This window comes from Cryptotermes secundus, unplaced genomic scaffold (genome assembly GCF_002891405.2).
Source record: "Cryptotermes secundus unplaced genomic scaffold, Csec_1.0 scaffold66, whole genome shotgun sequence".
In the NCBI taxonomy this organism is placed as follows: domain Eukaryota; kingdom Metazoa; phylum Arthropoda; class Insecta; order Blattodea; family Kalotermitidae; genus Cryptotermes; species Cryptotermes secundus.
This window is the reverse complement of record NW_019731262.1, coordinates 224,621-245,795: the sequence shown is the minus strand read 5'-3', so window position 1 is coordinate 245,795 and position 21,175 is coordinate 224,621. Positions and strand designations below refer to the sequence as shown.

Here is a 21,175-nt window from a genome sequence, read left to right as displayed (position 1 = left end):
TTAAAGGTACAAAAATCCGCGAGCGAGGAACCATAATGATCAGGTGGCTGCTGGCTCTGTCTGCAGCCACCTGCTCACGCTGGTTTGTCGCTAGCTGATTTTTCTACCCTGAAGATGAAGACGATACGTTCCTCCGAAACGTCGTTTCACACAAGATCCTCCCGGCACCACGTCCCAGAAGACGGCATTTTTCACGATAATTAATCTTCGATTTACCTGCAAGGCAGGGAATTTCTTGACTCAGCCAGCGCCATGTTAGTTCCTCGAGAAGAAATTAATTACAAGGACTTAAAGCTTTCCGCTCTTAGTGCAGTGGAGTTTAGAACCGGTAAAGAAGAAAATGCGTCTCGAACTATGGGAAAACTGTGCTGAGATTCGGCCCATTATCTGTCCTTCTCCAAACTCCTCTGTGGTCCAGTGGTCAGAGTTCCTGGCTACAGATCCAGAGGTCCGAGTTAGATCCCCGGTGCTACTAGATTTTCTGAGAATTAGTGGGTCTGGAACGGGGTCGACTCAGCCTCGTGAGGATAATTGAGGAGCTATTTCAAGGAAATAGCGGCTCCGGTTTAGAAAACCGAGATTAACGGCCTTGGGGATCCGTTGCGCTGACACGCTATCCACTAAAGTTGGCACTAACTTCGTCGACAAGCGGCGGTCTCTGGGTCGGTATAGTTCGCTTGCGGACTAAAACCACGGAGTTTTTTTTTGTTTTATCGGAACTCCTCTGATGCTGTTTCAGCCCCAAGCATCTGCCTCATCACGAAATTGACTGCCGTCACTTGAGACTGATTTTTAATCTAACATAAATATCACACTTAACCAATTCTCATAAATCACAACATTTTTCAATATCACCAATTACGACGCTTTCCATTTCTCCAAACTAATCTTATTCACCCTCCCTCCCTCCCGAGAGACAATTTCATTATCAATAAAATTAATACAATTTGATTTCTGCTTGCATCTTCACCCCACACTCCCTTATTAATATCGCCTTCTCTGTAGAGGGGAGAGACAACCCCTCCCACACCCCATCTGGAGGCTCAGCGATAGATGATGGAATGGGGTGGGGATTTATTGTAGGCCGCATGGTTAACTGAAAGCCTGGACGGAAATGGAGAGTGTGTGACTTTGTTCTTGTACGAGGTTTCTTCCTGGTAAAACAGAGATACATCACGGTCCCTGTAATGTATGACAGATCTAAGTTTGTTTTACACTAGTGACGGGCTTGTTGACAGTTCGGAGGAATTTCTCTAGTAAATTTTCATACATTTATCTGTTTCCCTCCTTCCTGCATTCCTTTCCCTTCCCTTTTATTTATCATTCATTTCTTCCTTCCTTCTGTCCCTTTATGTTAAAACAGTTTAGGTAAATAACGTTGAAAATTGAAGGGATAATGAATATCATCACCCAGATATTCCATGGGCTTTATCTGCCACTTGAAATAAATTCTGGAAAATAAATTACTAACTCCTCAGTAGGGATTTCGTAGTTCCTGAAGTGGTCAAGAAACTCTGTGCCACTTAAGGAAATGGAAGGTTTGTTATCGTGTTTAAAAAGCCCAGAGCTGTAGAATTGCAGTAGTAATAAATATTGTGGCATATTTGCTCAAAGCAAGAACTATGAAGCCATCAGAGACAGCCGTTACTAGGGAACGGCTGTGCAAACGCGGCCTTTGCTAGGAAACATATTTCTAACACGCAACGATGGAATAACTGGGAAGCGATGCTATCTACGAGGTCCGTGCGATAGTTACGTGCCACAACAATAGAACTGGTGGGAGAGATGTTTTATTTGCGGTCCGTGCCGATGCTACATAACGAGGAGCCGTGATTTAACCCAAACTCCGTCTATAGTAACTCAGTCACGTGACAATTTCAACATGCCGCATGCTTCTGCGACCACTTCTCGGTTACTCCCTTAGCTTGATATGCGTTGAGACTTCAAGTGTCACAGCTGTAAGTATAAAGGATTAGGCCTTGTAGGATGTGGGGCCGTGTGGTTTGGTAAGTTCTCATCGACGTTTCGGAGAAACGTCTCCTGGTATAAGTCTGAAGAGGTAGGCAGTACATTTCTCCGAAACGTTGGTACCTGTCTACCGACCTTCACGGCGCCATATCCCGGAAATACGTATTATGAGCCATCTGATGCTCTAATGCAGTGAGTTCATACCTGTATTTATTGCGGACCACGTTGCTTGTTCCACAATTCGTAGATCGCTCACAAAGTGGGATCGCAGGATTGTAAGTGTCATGTGATATTCTGATCTCTTGTCTTGTGTTATTTCCACAGCAGAGAAGTCATGATGGTCTGATCGTGTGACCATGAATCCTGTAATTTATTACAGTAGAGACGTTTAAAACGTCTTGAGGCGCCAAACATTTTCTATTGGATGGCTGAAAAAACAGAGAGAGAGAGAAAGTGGGTGGTAGTGAGAGACACTATGTTAGGGGCGGCAAGAAACTAAATTTCCGGTTTTGATGGTTCCCAGTCAGTGCCCGCTTGTCCTTCTGGTATAGGTATCGCATATGATCGGGATTTTTAAAATTATTTTTATATGACTTTGGAAGGGCTGCATTATAGCAAAATTTGAGCTAACGTTGGGAGAGTTATATGGGGGTGAAAATTTGACATTACCAATGGGAAGGCTGCATCTGAAGCATGCAGTGCAACGTGGAATTTGTGTACCAACTCAGCATTTGCTCTAGGATCGAGGAAAACCACGGAAAACCATGATCGATTTGGCCAGTCGCAGGTCCTTCCGTATGCCCAACCGGTTAATGCTGTTTAGGGAAATAATCGCTGTTTATTGTGAGAATCATACGGAACACATAAATACACTGCGTGGGCAGAATGGAGTATATATAAATTCAGTCCGTACTTCACAGGAAACACATTACGTCTCCGCTACAACGCCCATCACGTTAATGCTGTTAAGGGAAATAATCGCTGTTTATTGTGAGAATCATACGGAACACATAAATACACTGCGTGGGCAGAATGGAGTATATATAAATTCAGTCCGTACTTCACAGGAAACACATTACGTCTCCGCTACAACGCCCATCACGTTAATGCTGTTAAGGGAAATAATCGCTGTTTATTGTGAGAATCATACGGAACACATAAATACACTGCGTGGGCAGAATGGAGTATATATAAATTCAGTCCGTACTTCACAGGAAACACATTACGTCTCCGCTACAACGCCCATCACGTTAATGCTGTTAAGGGAAATAATCGCTGTTTATTGTGAGAATCATACGGAACACATAAATACACTGCGTGGGCAGAATGGAGTATATATAAATTCAGTCCGTACTTCACAGGAAACACATTACGTCTCCGCTACAACGCCCATCACGTTAATGCTGTTAAGGGAAATAATCGCTGTTTATTGTGAGAACCATACGGAACACATACGTGTAAATACACTGTGTGGGCAGAATACAGAGTTCTAGTGTGCTAAAACATGCGATATATATAATTACCGTTGATTTAAAGGGTTAAGGAATTTAGTTTTATGGAAATAAATCACTTTTGTTCCCACGTCGTCTGCTGTATGTGCGTGTGTGTGTGTGGTGCTGTTTCTATGGCAACATCAAGCAGAAAACGTGGCAGTTCCGTCTGAGAAAGAGTTTTGCAACTTAGAAACGTTTATTTCATATCGACTGGCCGATTTCATTTCTTCCTTTTGACTTGCGATTTGCAGTCAGATATTGTGCTCCGCAGTTTATGTGCTTGTTCGAATGAAACTAGCAGGAGTGTCAGTTAACTTACGAATCGAATCAAACGTTTCGTGTTTCTGTTCTCGAGAGAAAGCAAATAGAACCCTTTTATCTTGTGGACTGTGACGTCTTGTAGCCTGATAAAATTTCAATTACGATTCGAAGGAACTTACTACCTGTATCTTCAGGGTCGAAAGTGAAGTAGTCGAGAGCGTACAAAGAGGAAGTAATTTCCTCCGAAACGATGGTGAACTGTCAGACTACAAGACGTCACATCACAGAAGATAGCATATTCTTTATAGTCAAGGCTGTAAGAACCTCAAGTCTAATATGTATAGGATGGTTCTACCCTGAAGATGGAGATAGTGTGTTGGTATTGTGACACATTGGGCCCTTTCTAGGAAACGAATCGTTCAAAGCACAGTAACGGCTAAGAACGCAACAACTGTACTTTTGAAAGAGGTGACTTCTACACGGTTCGCCAGAACGTTATAACAGGGAACAATTTGCCAGACGAAAGAAGAACCGAGAAAGGATTCGGTTAGTCAGGACTTCCAGTGAGATCGAACAGAAGTCAGAAGTGAAGTCTTTAGTTTATGTGATATACACGGTGTGTCCAGGATCCGTTAGAACTCTTTTTTTTTTTTTTCCCCTGCAATGCCATCTGTTGGCGAGTTGTGGCGTTAAGATTCTTGAAGTTTCAGCTGTGGCTGTCTATAATTTCAAAGCGCAAGCATCGCTGCATCATGTGTTCTGATCTTGAATGTAACAGTACTGTTCTGACGCTCGTCGGAAAATGGCGGGTGAACAGAGAGGCAACATCAAATTTTGTTTGAAGTAAGGCAAAACAGCCGGAGAAGCGTATGAAATGATGAGAAGTGTGTACGGTAGTGATTGTTTGAGTCGCTCGAACATTTTTCGATGGTATGCTGTATTTCGGGACGGCAGGGAGGACACTGAAGACGCTCCACGTGCATCAAAGCCGAGAATAAGTTGCACTGAAGAAAATGTGGAAAAAGTGACCGAAATCCTTACATCAGACAGATATGTTTCTGCAAGACTCATCGAGGAGCTTTTGGGAGTACCAAAAAGTGCTGTGTATCAAATTTTGACCAAGTATTTGGGCAAACGGAAGGTCTGTGCGCGGTTTGTACTGCATGCACTGTCAGGCGATTAAAATGATGCCAGAGTGGAACATTGCAAAGACACATTACGGTCGGCCCAAAGTGATACAGAATTTACAAAATCGATTATTGCTGGTGACGAGACATGGTGTTTTCCATATGAGCCTCTCACAAAACGGCAGAGTATAGCGTGGTTGAGTCCAAAGAAGCCGAAACCAAAGAAAGGGATCACAGTCCTTGATCATCCTCCGTATTCGCCAGGTTTGGCTCCAGCAGATTTGTGGTTGTTCCCAAAAGTTAAGTTGGCGATGAAAGGAGACCGTCACGACACCATCCAGGACATTCAAAGGGAATGTACCGCAGTTTTAAATGCGATTCCACAAAAGGAGTACAGTGACTGTTCTCGAAAACTTTTCAATCTATTCCAGCTATGTGTTAATTCAGAAGTAGACTATTTTGAATAAAAAGAGTGACATTTTGAAAATAATTCACGTCTTGTATTTTTAATGAACACAATCCTAACAGAACCTGGACACACTGTGTAGTTACAGTAACCAGGTCCGAGGTTTTGTGTTCATTTTCGTAACATGATTAACATGAGGAGTTGTTAGCCCCACGCCCAACCCCCAATCTGGAAGAGCAGCCCTTATCGGCTCTCCGCGGGAGCACGAATGGGTGAGACGAGAGTTGCATATAGGATATTGGTGGGAAATCCAGAAGGAAAGAGGCCACTGGGAAGAATAAGGCGTAGGTGGGTGGACAATATTAAAATGGATCTTAGAGAGATATGATGGGATGGTAGTGATTGGATTGATCTGGCTCAGGATAGGGACCAGTGGAAGGCTCTTGTGAACACGGTAATGAACCTTCGGGTTCCAATAAAATACTGGGAAATTCTTGAGTAGCTGCAGAATTGGCAGCTCCTTCAGAAGGGCTCAGCTCCATGAGTAAGTGAGTTACAGTAACCTTTAGGGTGTCACCATTGTTCGCAGTTACGAAGTGCTGTAGTTACAGTAAGATTGAAAGTGTTATAATTAATTATAGTTACGACTAGTGAATATCCAATAAATCGACTCACTGATCCAAACCCTCGTCTGAAGTCACTAATACACGTGACAGTACCTACCAAATCGCAAGATTTCACATTTAAATAAATCGCAAACGTCATATTGTTTTTTGTGATGGACATTGCTGGGGCACGCGGTAACGTAGTTTGTTGAGGCAATATGCTGTAAGCCTGAAGGTCGCGGGTTCGATTCCCGATGTCATATTTTCTCAATTGACCTAAATCTTCCAGCCGCTCTACGGCTCCTGTGTCGATTCATCCTCTAACAGAAATGAGTATCAGGAATCTTCCTGGGGGTAAAGGCCCGCCGGCGCGTAGAGCTGACAACCTCACCGTCATCTGTGAGCCGATTATCTAAAAAATGTGACAGCCTCGACGTCTCACAACCCTATGGGTCTCCACGGCCTGTTAACATGGAGAGCTTTACCTTTACCTCACCAGGTGGGTTAATACTTCGATCAGGCTACAACGTGTTACCTCCTTGTCTTTTCCAAGTCATCAGGCATCTGTCATTCTAACATTTGACGCTGTATATACTCTGAATACTGACAGCGCCGTGAGCTAATCCACAAGAAATTCGCGTCTCTTCCAGTTAATCATCTACCGTTCGTCTTTGTTAAATATAATGACGTACTGAACGCGTCGTTAAGTCGTAACTTAGTGTCGCATCCTCAGCGAATGTGCTCTCAAGTTGACTCGGCACAGAATATTTGTTTAGTGTGGGTTGGTGAAGCTTGTGTAGATGGGTACAGGGTCTATATTCGACGCTGGAATAAGGAGACTCGAGTAAAGATGAGACCCCAATGGCGCCTCGAAATATCCTCTTCAAATACCAACGCCTCGTAAGTGAGAGAAGCCGAGAAAATGGTCGTCCATGTTTTTATTTTCTTTGCTCTTTTTTTTTGTTCACTTGCGTTGTTTCTGGATTTTGGGACTCAATAGAAAGTTTTCTATTCTGTTCAAGAACGCAACAACAAGAAAAGAGTGACAAGAATGATATTTATCTTCTCCTTTTTCCGAATGTGTTGGCGCGGATTGGTTAGAGCTGATGTGGGAATAGGGACGAGTTTCTGAGATTTATCGACAGATGGCGCGATCGTCTCCATCATTCTTGGGAACATCGTGGGTAATGTTGGATTTGAGACCCTCGCAGCAGCGACTATGAAGCGCAGTACCTTCGGGTGGGTGACACTCTGTATTATGATAGTTCACCAGCGTTTTAAAGGCACGTATTGCCTCCATCTTAAGGTTCGAAACGTAAGCTGTCCAAGCTACAGGAAGAAGCAGGCGCAAGCAAAAATGTTATTTAGTTAGTTAGTTCATTGCCGAACGCAGTGGCCACGCAGTCTAAAGGCGCGTCCACATTACTCGTACTCGTGTGACTCGCTATGCTCGCGAGTAATGTGGACGATATGACAAGTAACGAGACAAGCAGATTTTAAATGTTTAAATTAAAATACGACTAAAGCCTATACACACTACGAGTAAATATACGGATCGTCACGCGCCGAAGCCTGACCAGCAACTGAAGTAGTGTGGACGAAGATTTACGAGCACAAGTAAAAGCCAGATGAGTCTACCGACGAGCACAAGCCTGGCGAGCACGAGCACGAGCACGAGTAATGTGGACGGGCCTTAAGGCATCAGATGTCTTCGCTGTCTCGAACCCTGAGATCTTGTCTTAGAATCTCACTCAAGGCATGGATGTCTGCTTTCATTCTGTTTGTGTTGTTCTGTACGTAGGTGGAGGCCTTGAGGCAAGCTAATCACTCGTCAGAGGAGTCCTATCGAGAGTCTTAGATTAAGAAACTGAAGTGAAACGAAGCGTTGCACTGATGCCCTATGTTCCAGGTGGGAGCAACAGGAATAAGAAGAGGTACCGGTCACAGTAGCCGAGCGGTCTAAGGCATGTACTGTCTTCGCTCGTTTGGAACCCGGGATCGTGGGTTCGAATCCCACTTAGGGCATGGATGTTTAGTTGGTGTGTGTGCGTTTTCCTGTGTTTGTGTATAGGTAGAGGCCTTGCGACGATCTGATCACCCGCCCAAGGAGTCCTACCAAATGTGTAAGATCTAGAAAAACCGAAGTGAACGGAGAAGTTAGTGGAGGTAGGCCTACGCCCACTGGGGCTGTAGTGCCAAGTTAAAAAAGAAAAAGAAAAAGAAAGAAAAGATAGTTAGTTGATTAATTACTTATTATATTAATTAGTCAGTTGTTTTGTTCTAATTACTTCATTATTTATTAAGTTAATTACTTGGATGGTTGCTTTATTAAACGATTGCTTACTTAGTTTATCGATTACTTAATTACTTAGTTATGTTGTTGCTTAGTTACTTCATTCGTTACTTACTAAATTGGCTGGTTACTCAATTAATTAGTTGGTTCGTTACTTAGTTACTTGGTTGGGTATTTACCGTATTTACGCATGTATAGGCCGCGTGCGTGTATAGGCCGCAGCACAATTTTCACAGAAATTATAGAAAAAATAATTTTCTTGGAATATTATTTCAGGAGTAGAAATTATTCCGAAATGAATATGATTAAATGAAGTGTGATTTCGAATATTTCGAATATAAGCCGCACCCCAGTTTTCCTCTTGAATTTTTGGCAAAAAATGTGCGGCCTATACATGCGTAAATACGGTATATAGGTAGTTACTTGTACATTTATTTAGATAATTAGCCAATTAGTTATTTCGTTACTTTTGAACATACTCCACAAACGGTGAACCACAACTTAAACAGACAAACCCGATGCAACTCTGATTCCATCACGATACCATTGTAGCAAATGGAAAAATTCTAGACTCAGAAGTTACCAGGCATTAAAACCGCAAAATAAATTTCTTTTAAAACAAGTTGCTGCTGTGAGGGGAAATGCACTTAACTAGAACTTTCGTTGGGGCTGTACTTGATTCATGGACCATCACTTCGTATAACACTCACAGCCCATTTCGTGGCGCTGGGTCCCACATAAAACTTGGGGCGCCCTGCCACATGCGATGGATCTAAATGTTCAGCGTGGACAACGCTGGCTTTCTGCTTTCATAATATTATTAGAGTATAAAAACATTTCACGCTTCTACGCTTTATTTACCTCCCCCTTGCTTTAAAACTACCCTCATCCACCCACCCCTCCTCCACCTCGTGTTTCGGGATGTAAAGGCTCAAACATGGAACGCTCGCCGATGTCTTTCCACTACATTTGTACAATTCTATTCTGTCTAAGATTGGACTGAGTGTAATATAAACAGAGGAAACCGCACCGCTGGAAATCAGAGAAATGTTTTGAAATGATAACAGAGAGTGCTTTCACATACTTTATGGCGATCTTTCTCAAATTATTGTAAGCTGTTTGTGTCCTAGTGTCTCGGTCTTTGGTGCACGAGAACGCGGAAAAGAGACAACAGGAGTCGTCTGCACTTGAGTTGCAATTATCACTACAACTGCCATGTGGCATCAGTACTGGGTCCAACATGAATACCTTCCCTTATACGTTGCCAGTCAGAAGATGCGTATTGATGCATGGGGCTCATCTGCATTACTGTTCAAATCCAGTTCGTACCTCACAGGAAACACATTACGTCTCTGTTACAAAGCCCAACGGGTTAATGCTGTTTATGGAAATAATCGCTGTTTATTGTGAGAACCATACGGAACACACAAATACTACACTGTGAAGAGAGAGAGAGAGAGAAGAAGTGGTGGTCGTAGTGAGGGACACTACATTGGGGGGTGGGGGAGAAACTATATCTCCGATTTTGAAGGTTCCCAGGCAGTGCCCGTTTGTCCTTCTGGTAAAGATAGAGCATATGATCGGATTTTTGTGTTTGTTTTTGCTAACGTTGGGAGGGCTATATTAAGGCGAAATTTTGATGTTAACAATGGGAGGGCTGCCTGTGAGGCATGCAGTGCGATGCAGATGTACTACACTGTGTGGACAGAGAGAGAGAGAAGAAGAAGTGGTGGTCGTAGTGAGAGACACTACATTGGGGGCGGGGGGGGGGGAAGAAACTATATCTCAGATTTTGAAGGTTCCCAGAATCTGAGATATAGTTTCTTCCCCCGGACAGAATGCAGTATATATTCGTATATAAATTCAGTTCGTACCTCACAGGAAACACATTACGTCTCCGCTACAAAGCTCAACCGGTTAATGCTGTTTAGGGAAATAATCGTTGTTTATTGTGAGAATCATACGGAACACATAAATACACTCTGTGGGCAGAATGCAGTGTATATAAATTCAGTTCGTACCTCACAGGAAACACATTACGTCTCCGCTACAAAGCCCAACCGGTTAATGCTGTTTAGGGAAATAATCGTTGCTTATTGTGGGAACCATACGAAACACACAAATACACTGAAAATTACTATCTTCTGGCATATGACACCATGCTGTCTTTACCCTGAAAATGGAAGTCGAAAATTCCTCCGAAACGTTGGAATATTTCTAACATAATATACGGAATGACATCAGTATTCTGTGTTTAATATAGACGGTACTTATACTTACCACTATACTCTAAAATATGAAATTTAACTTCATTCTCCCAGTATTTGAAGTGGAATCTTACAGGAATCTTAAAATGAAAATTTGTGCTTATGAGAAACATATATAAAATTGTGTTAAGAGAACCTGATAATAGGAGGACACTTTAAAGATTTAGACATAGATGGGAAAATAATATTGAAATATGTAAAAATGAGCTAGGAGTGTGAGAATGTTGGCTGGGTTCATTCGGCTCTGAATTAATTACTTGAGCATTTTGAAAATAGTTTAAATATCCGACATATAATTAGTTTTTATATCCAAGAAAAGAGCCCGTCCTCCTACAGAATGTGACGAAGCAATGTCTGTTTAAAACATCTCTGAGGGCACGGCAAATTCTGAGCAGCCAACTTTACGGGAGCGAAGTCCCTGTGTGCCTAACGAGACCTCCGGCATGTCGAGTTTGGTTCCAGTTGTTTGTTGCAGACAGAATCTATCAGGTTTCAAATGATTACGTAACGATCCACGTCACTATCTGCTGATGACGCACTCTCAGAGATCTTTTAGACCAATTTTATTATAGACATACAGATATATATATAGAAAGAATTTGATTATATAATTCAAGACGTCAAAAATCCATCTCGCTTATTCGTTGTATCGGTTTGATGCATGTGGCCTGCAGCTCATTCCATCAGCAAAGTGTTATAGGTGGCAAGTGGTAAATGGACGTGACAACTTGATCCCCCCCCCCTTTCACTTAATGTTATGACTTTGGATGGCATTCTATGGGCATTCTGGTGCTCCCACTCCATTCTCTAGCTTACAGCACTTAACAAAATGGCCCTGTATCCAGCACGACCCATTGCTCTCGCTGTAATGCAGACATAAATGTATTTTATTTGAAGGCTCAAACTGAAGTGATGCATTGCCCGCTTATTGGCTGCGTTGCGGATGATTCGGTTGGGCAAGCCTGAGTATAGGAAGCAGCATTAATATCTTTGGCAATAAAGACTGCTGGTCGAAATATACGAGTGACAAGCTTTGGGATGTTGACGCTTCAAAGCACATATAACTAATATTTAAGAATTCAGTTCGTACCTCACAGGAAACACATCACGTCTCCGCTACAAAGCCCAACCGGTTAATGCTGTTTAGGGAAATAATCGCTGTTTATTGTGAGAATCATACGGAACACACAAATAAACTGTATGGGCAGAATGCAGTATATATAAATTCAGTCCGTACATCACAGGAAACACATTACGTCTCTGCTACAAAGCCCAACCGGTTAATGCTGTTTAGGGAAATAATCGCTGTTTATTGTGAGAATCATACGGAACACACAAATAAACTGTATGGGCAGAATGCAGTATATATAAATTCAGTCCGTACATCACAGGAAACACATTACGTCTCTGCTACAAAGCCCAACCGGTTAATGCTGTTTAGGGATATAATCGCTGTTTATTGTGAGAATCATACGGAACACATAAATGTATCGCTTGGGAAAAGTTAACATTTGAATTTTAAGGCGGGTGGTACCTATAGAAACCACTTTGCTTTAAATAATTGAACATCAGTCCCTCTCGTATATTTGACCATTACGTGTATTAATAAGTAATAAATCGCAAACTGTATTTTGATCTAATGAAGCATTATATTTTTACATTTGTTCCATGTATCCCTGGGTTTGGTACTCTACACCTAGTATTTACAAGCTTGTTAGAATATCTGTGAAGCATTAATTTGGATACCTACCTTCCTACTACGTACCTACCTACTTACTTACTTACCCACCTACCTAACCAACTAACTACCTACCTACCTGTGTAAGGGAAGCAGGTTCTGGCGATAGAATGTGGACTGAACTGGCTCGGGATCGTGTCTGTTGGTAGCCTATGTTATTAGCGGTGTTGTAGCTTTGAGTTCTACGAATATTATTTTGATGGTTAGTTAATTAATTGCAAAGAAGGGCCTGTTATGCTTGCGCGGGTAACACAGATCGTGTGTTGTGCGGGTAGGCCTGTCACACCAAGGAGAGCCTAAGACAGCTTGCGACCTGTTCACAAATTGTGCTTAACTGTTTATTCTACAATTGGGCAAGGGAAGCCCATTTAGTACCTTAAGTAAAGTGAATTTGATTAGGGACCAGTATGGTTAAAAATCAGAATTACTCACAAGTTTTAGAGAAAGTTACTTATGTTGAATTTTAAAAACACCTGTCCAGCAGTTTATACGCTGATACTATAGGTTATAGATGGGCAGACATACCTTCCACATGAGGCATACTGAACTCTTCTTTATAACCACTTTGCACTGACCGAACAGAAAATAGCGTTCTCAACAATTCCTCTGTTGTTGCTTGCTTATTCGTTGCCGCGGAAAATTGTTTACCGAACCGTTGCCTAGCAATAGACGTAGCAGCTGGATCCTTGAACAAGGGATTACATTCAAAATAAGAAATTAAAAAGAAAGGTTTGGAATGAGGATTCGAATCGCATCTACGTGTATTCTGGAAAGTGTTCGGAGTGTATCTCGCATTATCTCTGGGTGTTCTCTGCTAGGTCCCCTGAATGAGACAGGAAATCGAACAGTATCATCCCGTGTGGAGGTGGGTTCGGATGCCCTCACCATTGCCCAGCGAGTCGTAGCAGGTGAGGAAAAGGGAACCCAGTGTCTGGGGGTATAACTGGGCCACCCTGTTCGCTGGGGCGTTATGAATACAGTGACTAAGCCTTCCAGGTTGCGGGGGAGTCTCGAATGTGAGGCAGTAAAATATGATCATGAGTCCCGTGGGAATGGGACCTGAGAATGGCTGGGCTGGCGAGGACCAGCAGCAATTGTAAACGACGGATCCACCCTTTCATCAGAGAGGTTGTTACATAAGGACTACAACCGCAAGTGTTCAATTGTAAAATAAAATTGCTGGTTGTGAGTCTCAAGGGGCTTGTCGCCAGGACGAACTGATCGGCTGTAAACTGTCAGCCGTGAAGTAACGCTGACTCTAACATTTATAACATTCAGGACGTATAGATGATATAAGAAATAGAACTTGTGTTTTCATAAGACTAAGAAATGTGTTAATTCGTACCAATATCCTCTACGAGATGGCAGCAGCAGCAGGTTGAAACTACATTCGTCATTCGGTCGGAATTGTTTGCATTGATGTTGACAAGCCCAGGTTTCCTTTCTGTTGGAACAGTTCGGCAATCGAACACGACAGACGGAAACAAACAAACGAAGAGGGGATGACAAGATATCCCGTGTGTAAGTTGAGCTGTCGTTGAAAGATGTTTGCTTTTAGCCTTCCTTCGTTCAGATATTGATGTGACTGAACCACGTGCTTCGTATTGTCGAGCTCCAGGGTTCATATCTTGGCCTAAAAATCGGAAATTGTGACTGAGCTTCTTCGTAATTTTCCTCAGTCCTTCCAAGTGTCGGGATAGTAATTAAAATTAGGTCACACCCTTCTGCCTCCAAATCAATTCCATTTATACGTCGACTAATAATCCTATTATTCGACGTTATGAACTACTGACAGCGTCGTTAAGTATATACAGGCACCTATAAAAGAAATTAATTTCATCTTTTCGAATCCATACAAATTTCCGAGGTTCTCATTTTCCTGGTTAAAATATTTCTCTGCTAGGATTTTGTGTTTCAGTTCAACATATGAGAGATTTTAGGTTTTCACAGCCGTGGCTTAGATGATGGCCGTACTCTGGAATGTGACATCGTGTAGACTGGTACCTGCTGATACCTATATATCCCTCCCTAAAACTGAGGCAGTAATTTCCTCGTAGCTTTTATAAATTTCTGTCAGACCACACGGTGTCACATCACGGAGGAAGGGAGTCTTCTTAATTAAGTGTACTCGTGTATGCGTCTTAAGAAGGTTTCCTCTGTTTTATTCAGGCACAGTGTTTTCCGATGATCTTTTGTGTTTTAAGATACCTGCCATTTAAACTGGAGGGACACGCGGTAGCGTAGTTGGTTGTAGCACTATGCTTCAAGCCGGAAGTCGCGGGTTCGAGTCCCGATGAGATTATTGGATTTTTCAGTTGACCTAATACTTCCAGCCGCACTAAGGCCCTGGGGTCGACTCAGCCTCTAACAGAAATGAGTACCAGGAATCTTCCTGGGGGTAAAGGGCATCCTGCCGGCGCGTAAGGCTGACCTCACCGCCATCTGTGAGCCGATTGTCTAGAAAATGTGGAAGCTTCGACGTCTCACAACCCTATGGGCCTCCACGGCCGGTTACAGGGATAGCTTTACCTTTTTTAGCTTTCTGCAATTTAAACTGAAGTGTGCCGGATCGCAGCCAAGTTGAATGCGAAAAACACGACAGTTTCCTGGGCCGCGAATGCGTCTGGAGCGACGGGTCTAGCCAGCAGCTTCCTGAGGGGGCCTCGTGTCAGGCTGGAAGGGATATCGGGATCGTTCGGTTTGTGAGGTACCTAAGGTTCTCACGACGCTGTGGAGTTTACCGTCGCCGTGTAGTCTGGTAAATCTATAGTAATACGTGGGAGGGATGCTGGTGACAACTTATTGAACTACGCGACACCAAATCTTTCTGTCGGATTGGAGGTTCCTTCGGCGGTGACTACGAAGAGTACTTATGTCTGAGGTGTAACGGCATTTGGTTCGAAGGGAGCCCGATGTTTCGAAGGAATACATAATTGTCTTTAGAATAGAAGAATAAACCAAAGAAGGAGCCAACAAGAGAAACAATTCTCACCCCTTCTTTCTTGGTGGTTACCTGCTTGGCTGTTGTTCGATCCTGAAGATAGAGGCAGTATGTTCCTCCGAAACATTTCTGAAATTCTACTGCCGTAGAAAGCGTTGCTTTCCACGATACGGCACTTTTCATAATATAGCTCTTCTATTTTGACGGAACAAGATAGAGTATTTTTTGTTTTTAGGAAATTTGCTATTCTTTTTGCATAATGGGCCACAGGGGTTCTGGTTTTCCGTCTGCTACTTTGTAAAATAGGAGCCGGGATAGCTCGGTCGGTATAGTGACTGCTTACTTGCTGAGCGTCCGAGAGGTCGGAGTTCGAGTCCCGGTAGGGTTAAGAATTTTCTCTTCTCCACGTCGTCCAGACCGGCTCTGGGACCCACCAAGCCTCCTATCCAAAGGGTACCGAGGGCTCTTTCCGCGGGGTGAAGCGGCCGGAAGTGACAGTAGGATGGAGAAAAATACAGAATGAGGAGCTTCATAATATGCATTCTTCATGAAATGATAATTTAGGGGAAGTGGATGAGATAGGCTGCGTAGTACGCATGAAAGCGACGAGAAATGCATAGATGGTTTTGAAATGAGGGACCACATGGTAGATCTAGGCGTAGATGGGAGTATGATATTAAAATTGCTAGCTAGGAATCACATGACTTGTTTTCTATGTGGTCCGTGGCGAGCCTTTATAGGAACCAGTGAAGACTGTTCGAGAGGATTCGTCAGGAAGACGTCGTTCACGGAAGTTCAGAACTTGGTGTGTTACAGCTGTTTGTGTGCCGTAGATACAGCCATCTTGAAAGTGTAATAACGAATTATAGTTACGATATGTGAAATTATCCAATAAATCGAGTTATCAATTCCGGAACCCATTATTTGCTGTTGCCTTACCGGATACACGTGACAGTGTTTACTGACTTATGGGAGAGGAACCTGCTGCTTCCATCTTCAGAGCGGAAGTAAGTATGTGCTAAACTACATAGCATCTTATTCTGGAAGATTTTTTTTATTGCTAGTGGGGTGGGACTAAGTCCCTTGTACTGCGGCCACTTCTGCCCTATTGTACCAGCCCCAGATGATAGGTGAGGGTGATTGTGGAGCAATTGGTGGAATGAAGATTGGCAAGGGAAACCGAAGTACTCGGAGAAAACCTGCCCCAGCGCCACTTTGTCCACCACAAATCCCACTTGACCAGCCCCGGGATCGAACCCGGGCTGCCGCGGTGGGAATATTCTGGAAGATAGTAATTTTCATAGTGGCTGCCACGAGAAGCCACAAATCTCATGTGATAATTGACATTGGTAAAATTTCATGATGACTTCGACATGTTACCCTCTTCTCATTTATTTGTACTTTGCCATAATTTCGTCACTTCTGTAAAGTGCATATAAAATTATATTTTGCGATCACCTTGAATAATGGGAATAAATTATAATTGTGGGAGTACTGGCGTAGGAAAACACGATTTGTGTTTATCTGCTTATCGTGGGATTGGCAATGCTCGCGCTCGGAAAAGTGTATGATAAGGTCGGGTAAGGAACAAAATGAACACGGACTATTTTTCACCCTTCTGGTTAGCAGTTATATCCCACTCCAGTCTGTTTTCACTTGCATTCTTTCCATGAGCCTTGGCGCAGGGGGGGGGTAGCTATGCACCCGACCCCCCGTCCATCGGATTATTGGGAAAAAATAAAAATTGAATATAGGAAATAAAAGTGACTGGTTACGGGCTAGGAGACCGAAAAGTCGGATTTCAAGTCCCGGTAGGGTCAAGAACTTTCCCTTCTACACGTCGTCCAGAACGGCTCTGGGGCCCACCCAACCTCCTGTCGTGGAGACTCTTTTCCCGGGTGTAAAGCGCCCAGGTCGTGAAGCTGAGTACTCACCTCCAATTAGTACCGAGGCTAAGAAAGTGTGGATCTATAGATCCACTCCACCATACGCTTTCATAGAGTAGTGCTTAATTAGTTAAGCACAGGGACAACTCTGTCTCACATTTTATTATACCAAATATTTATAGGAAAAAATTAATGTTAGTCTTCTTGCCATGGCAAAAGCTGCATTTAGCAAGAAGAAGAATCTTTTTACCAGCAAATTGGACTTAAATTTGAGGAAGAAACTAGTGAAATGCTACATTTGGAGCATAGCTCTGTATGGGGCTGAAACATGGACACTTAGGGCAGTAGATCAGAAACATCTGGAAAGTTTCGAAATGTGGTGTTGGAGAAGAATGGAGAAGATCAGTTGGACCGATTATGTGAGAAATGAAGAAGTATTAATTAGAGTCAGTGAGCAGAGGAATATCCTACATGAAATAAGAAAACGGAAGGCTAATTGGATTGGTCATGTTTTACGCAGAAACTGCCTTCTAAAAGAAGCTATCGAAGGAAAGATAGATGGGCGGATAGAAGTGACAAGAAGACGAGGAAGAAGACGTAAGAAGATGCTGGATGACCTTGGGGACAGAAGAGGATACTGTCATTTGAAGGAGAAAGCTCTAGATCGCATTAAGTGGAGGAATTGTTTTGAAAGAGACTGTGGACCTGTCGTCTTGACAGATTACTGATGATGATGATGATGAGTCTTCTTAAACGTGGCGCTTTCTGTGTTTAGTAGTAGAGCCCCACAATTCTGGGGCGGCGTGCTAAAGCGGTTTTAACCGAAGCATCTGAGCAAATTTTTTTGGGGGGGGGGGTGGCTGCAGCTTCTCTTGGAAATGTTCCTGTCGGAGTCCGTGATTCTAGCTGTCATTCCGTCTGTCTCTATATTCTGAGTTTCCTGTTGTTGTGTTGACAGAGGAGAGGCGAGCAATGGAGATAGCCCTGGGGAAACAGACTGCAGTGTGGAGGCAACACCACCCTCAATCGTTCGTTCCTTGACCCGAGTTTACCAGTCGGAAAACTTCCTCTCTTCTCTCGATTGAAGCCGCCTGTAGATTGAGTCAGACTTCTTTGCATTTGGTTGGTAAATAAAGTGATAATCAGTGGTTCTGGGCAACATATTTATATTACAAATAAATGTTATTATATATGTTAGTAGTTCACACGTCGTACAATATCTCTCGTTACAATAGTTGTGTTTAAATCCTGCTGGCTTTTTGTTTCTTTTTCTTCCATTTACACTACATTTACAATAATTATTTCACGTCCATACATATCCACAGACATACGCACTCACATACATACAGATTCTACAATAATTTCGTACCTGTATACATGTTAACACAGCTAAAATTTTATATACATTTCAAATTTGTTTTCCCATAAACAAACATGCAGTGGCTGGTGTCCTCAAGCGTTCCTCAGTGTTTACTTTCCTTGTTTCATTATAAAAACAATCGAATAAAATGAGATTAAGTGATGAAATTATTTGTAAATTTAAGGGTTGTATAACAACAAAACAAACTCCGTGGCTTTAGTCCGCAAGCGAACTATACCGATCGAGCAACCGCCGATTGTCGGTGAAGTTAGTACCAACTTTAACGTGTCTGTAAATTACAGACATCGAACTTTCAGGTACTTTATGTGTGTAAAAGAGGCGTAAGTCTAGTTATATTTTGAGTACAATACGCAAAAATAGAATTTGGAATGCACAAGAATGGGTTTTGGTAGTGCAGTAAACCCTCGATAACCCGGAATAATTTTCGGGGCGAGAAGTCACCCGGATTAAGCGAAGCAAAAGATAATCCTAAAAGACAAAGAAAATACTTAGCAAACAAATAAATGGAAAATTTAATGATATAGACAGTGCTGATGGAAATAAATAAAAAATATATCACTGTAGAGACTTTATATACAAACTGGAAAAAGACAATACATTCATTCGTCGATAGAAGACCCAGACGTTGTGCTTCTTTTTGAATGTACAATAATAATGCAGGTTTGAAGAAACTATCGATTTTTTCTGAACAGAGAAGTGACTCATCTGCCTTCCTAAATGCCGCTAAGTGTACTTCAAAGTATGTACTCAACTATGAACAGCGTTTTTCATATTTCTATCTGGATAACTGTAACCGGATTATCAGTGTTTACTTTAACTTCCTGGTGTTCACATCCATTTCAGTGACGCTAGAAAGCGGAAATATCGATTATCGTAGCAAATGAAATCGGATCAGGAAATACTGAGACTCGGTTGTTATCTGGGAAGAATCTGACTGCGTGCGCATGCGCTGAAGGAGAGCACGTTACTGATTGGTCAGACGTGTCCATGGCTGAGTCCATTGAGACCCAACATGCACTTCATCACGTTCTTAGCAGAAGATTATTTTAAACTAAACGCCAAATTCTTACACATCGCTAGCTTCTTCCAGAACGCATTGCGTTTAACTCAGAATGTTCTATGATTTTTTTTTCTGTGTGTTTCAAGTAATAAGTACAGATGTCTACAGCAGAATTGTGTAAACTGCATGTGACATCGCAAAGTGTGTCAGATAGTTAGCGACGTTTCAGACGAACCTCGTAGTTATTCTCCATTTCAATATATCCGTTCCACTTCTTTTCGAACTACTTATATACTGAAGATGGAAGCAACAAATTTATCCGAAACGTTAGTGACTATTCGTCGGGTTATATGACTTCTCATTCCAAAAGACAGTAATATTTGTACATTGTGTTTGTTGCGAAATGTAGTATGTGTCTGTAAATGTCACCATCGTATCCAAATAATACCAACTTTCTCTGTGGTAGGCTATACGGTTGGTAGCATAAGTATCGGAACGCGAGATAGCAGCAGCCTATGATTTCGAATTGAGGAAACAAGTTACAGGAGAGTCAAAAGAGAGAATTAGACTCTCTTCCACATATCAACAACTAATTCCGTGATTTGTGCTGTAACATATTACTCAGGGACTTTACTGATATACATGATCTTCTGGGATATGACGCACTGACGTCTATTAGAAGTTTACCGACGTTTCGGAGGAATATGCTGCCTCAAAATTCAAATAGTTAATTGTACTATATTGAAATTATTTTTGAAACAAACTAACGGTGGATGTGCTGGGTCTCCCAAATTCCTGCTTCAAATTAAATGTAAACAAATTTCATGTCGTGTTCTCCAGCGTACCCTGGTGGAATATGACCAATGATTCAGAGGAATATACTGTCCCTATTAGAGTATACTCCCTGAACCACTGGCGAGTTAACCACATACCAGACGAAACGGTGTCATAGCCCAGAGAATCACAATACCGGTATTCATCAAAATGAAAACGGTCAAATCTCATGAACGAAAACAACTTTTTTCTCACAGCAATATCATTGTGCTACGAACGTTATAGCTCGGTTACTACGTGTCAGTTTTGGCGGATCGTATACACAGTGTTGTAAAGCATGCGATAGGAAACCCATACTGAATATCGCGGTGTAGTGGTTGCCTCTGTATTTGTAACGTGTCTTCCCGGAGAATGGCCCCTTTATTGAGGCTTATCTTTTATATCTAAGTTCTAGAAGTATATTTGAATAACATCTTAAATAGGCCACGGGTGCTTGCTTAAACCTCTTTTAAAAATAAACCTTTCTTATTAAGATTCCACTTCGATTATATATGAATTATGAAATTAAAAATTGTCGTAAAATAAAGGAAGACAGTTCTTAAACAACGTACATATCATCATATTCGGTTCACAATTTTATTACAGTGTTGGGGTAAATCTACACAATTTCATGACTTATTTTCTGTTGTGGCACAGCAGTCTAAATTGGCCAAGAAATTACCCGATTTATCCGTGGTTATTTTTTAAAGTTCTCCACAGATAGCTCCATTATGGAGCTCAACTAAGAAACTATCAGTGGAGAAGTCTCAAAACTAACCGCGTAATACAGGATTAATTTCTTGGTCAGTTCTCAGTGTCGAAGAAGAAATGTCAGGAAACTGGGCAGACTAACTGTACATTCTCTGCTATGCGAAAGCAATTTGAAATTACAAGTAGATGTATGTATTTTATATAATATGCCGTGAACTATGTGCCCCACTGAAACAGAGGGATGTCACATTTTTGTCTGATAATCGTGATTATGTTTGTTATTTC

General features: G+C 42.1%; 1 long non-coding RNA gene across 2 annotated transcripts in view; it reads left to right on the top strand.

The window, feature by feature from the left end:
- LOC111866678 overlaps nucleotides 1–21,175 on the top strand; it is a 273,720-nt gene that overhangs the window by 83,704 nt on the left and 168,841 nt on the right. The gene's annotated exons all lie outside the window — the stretch shown is intronic.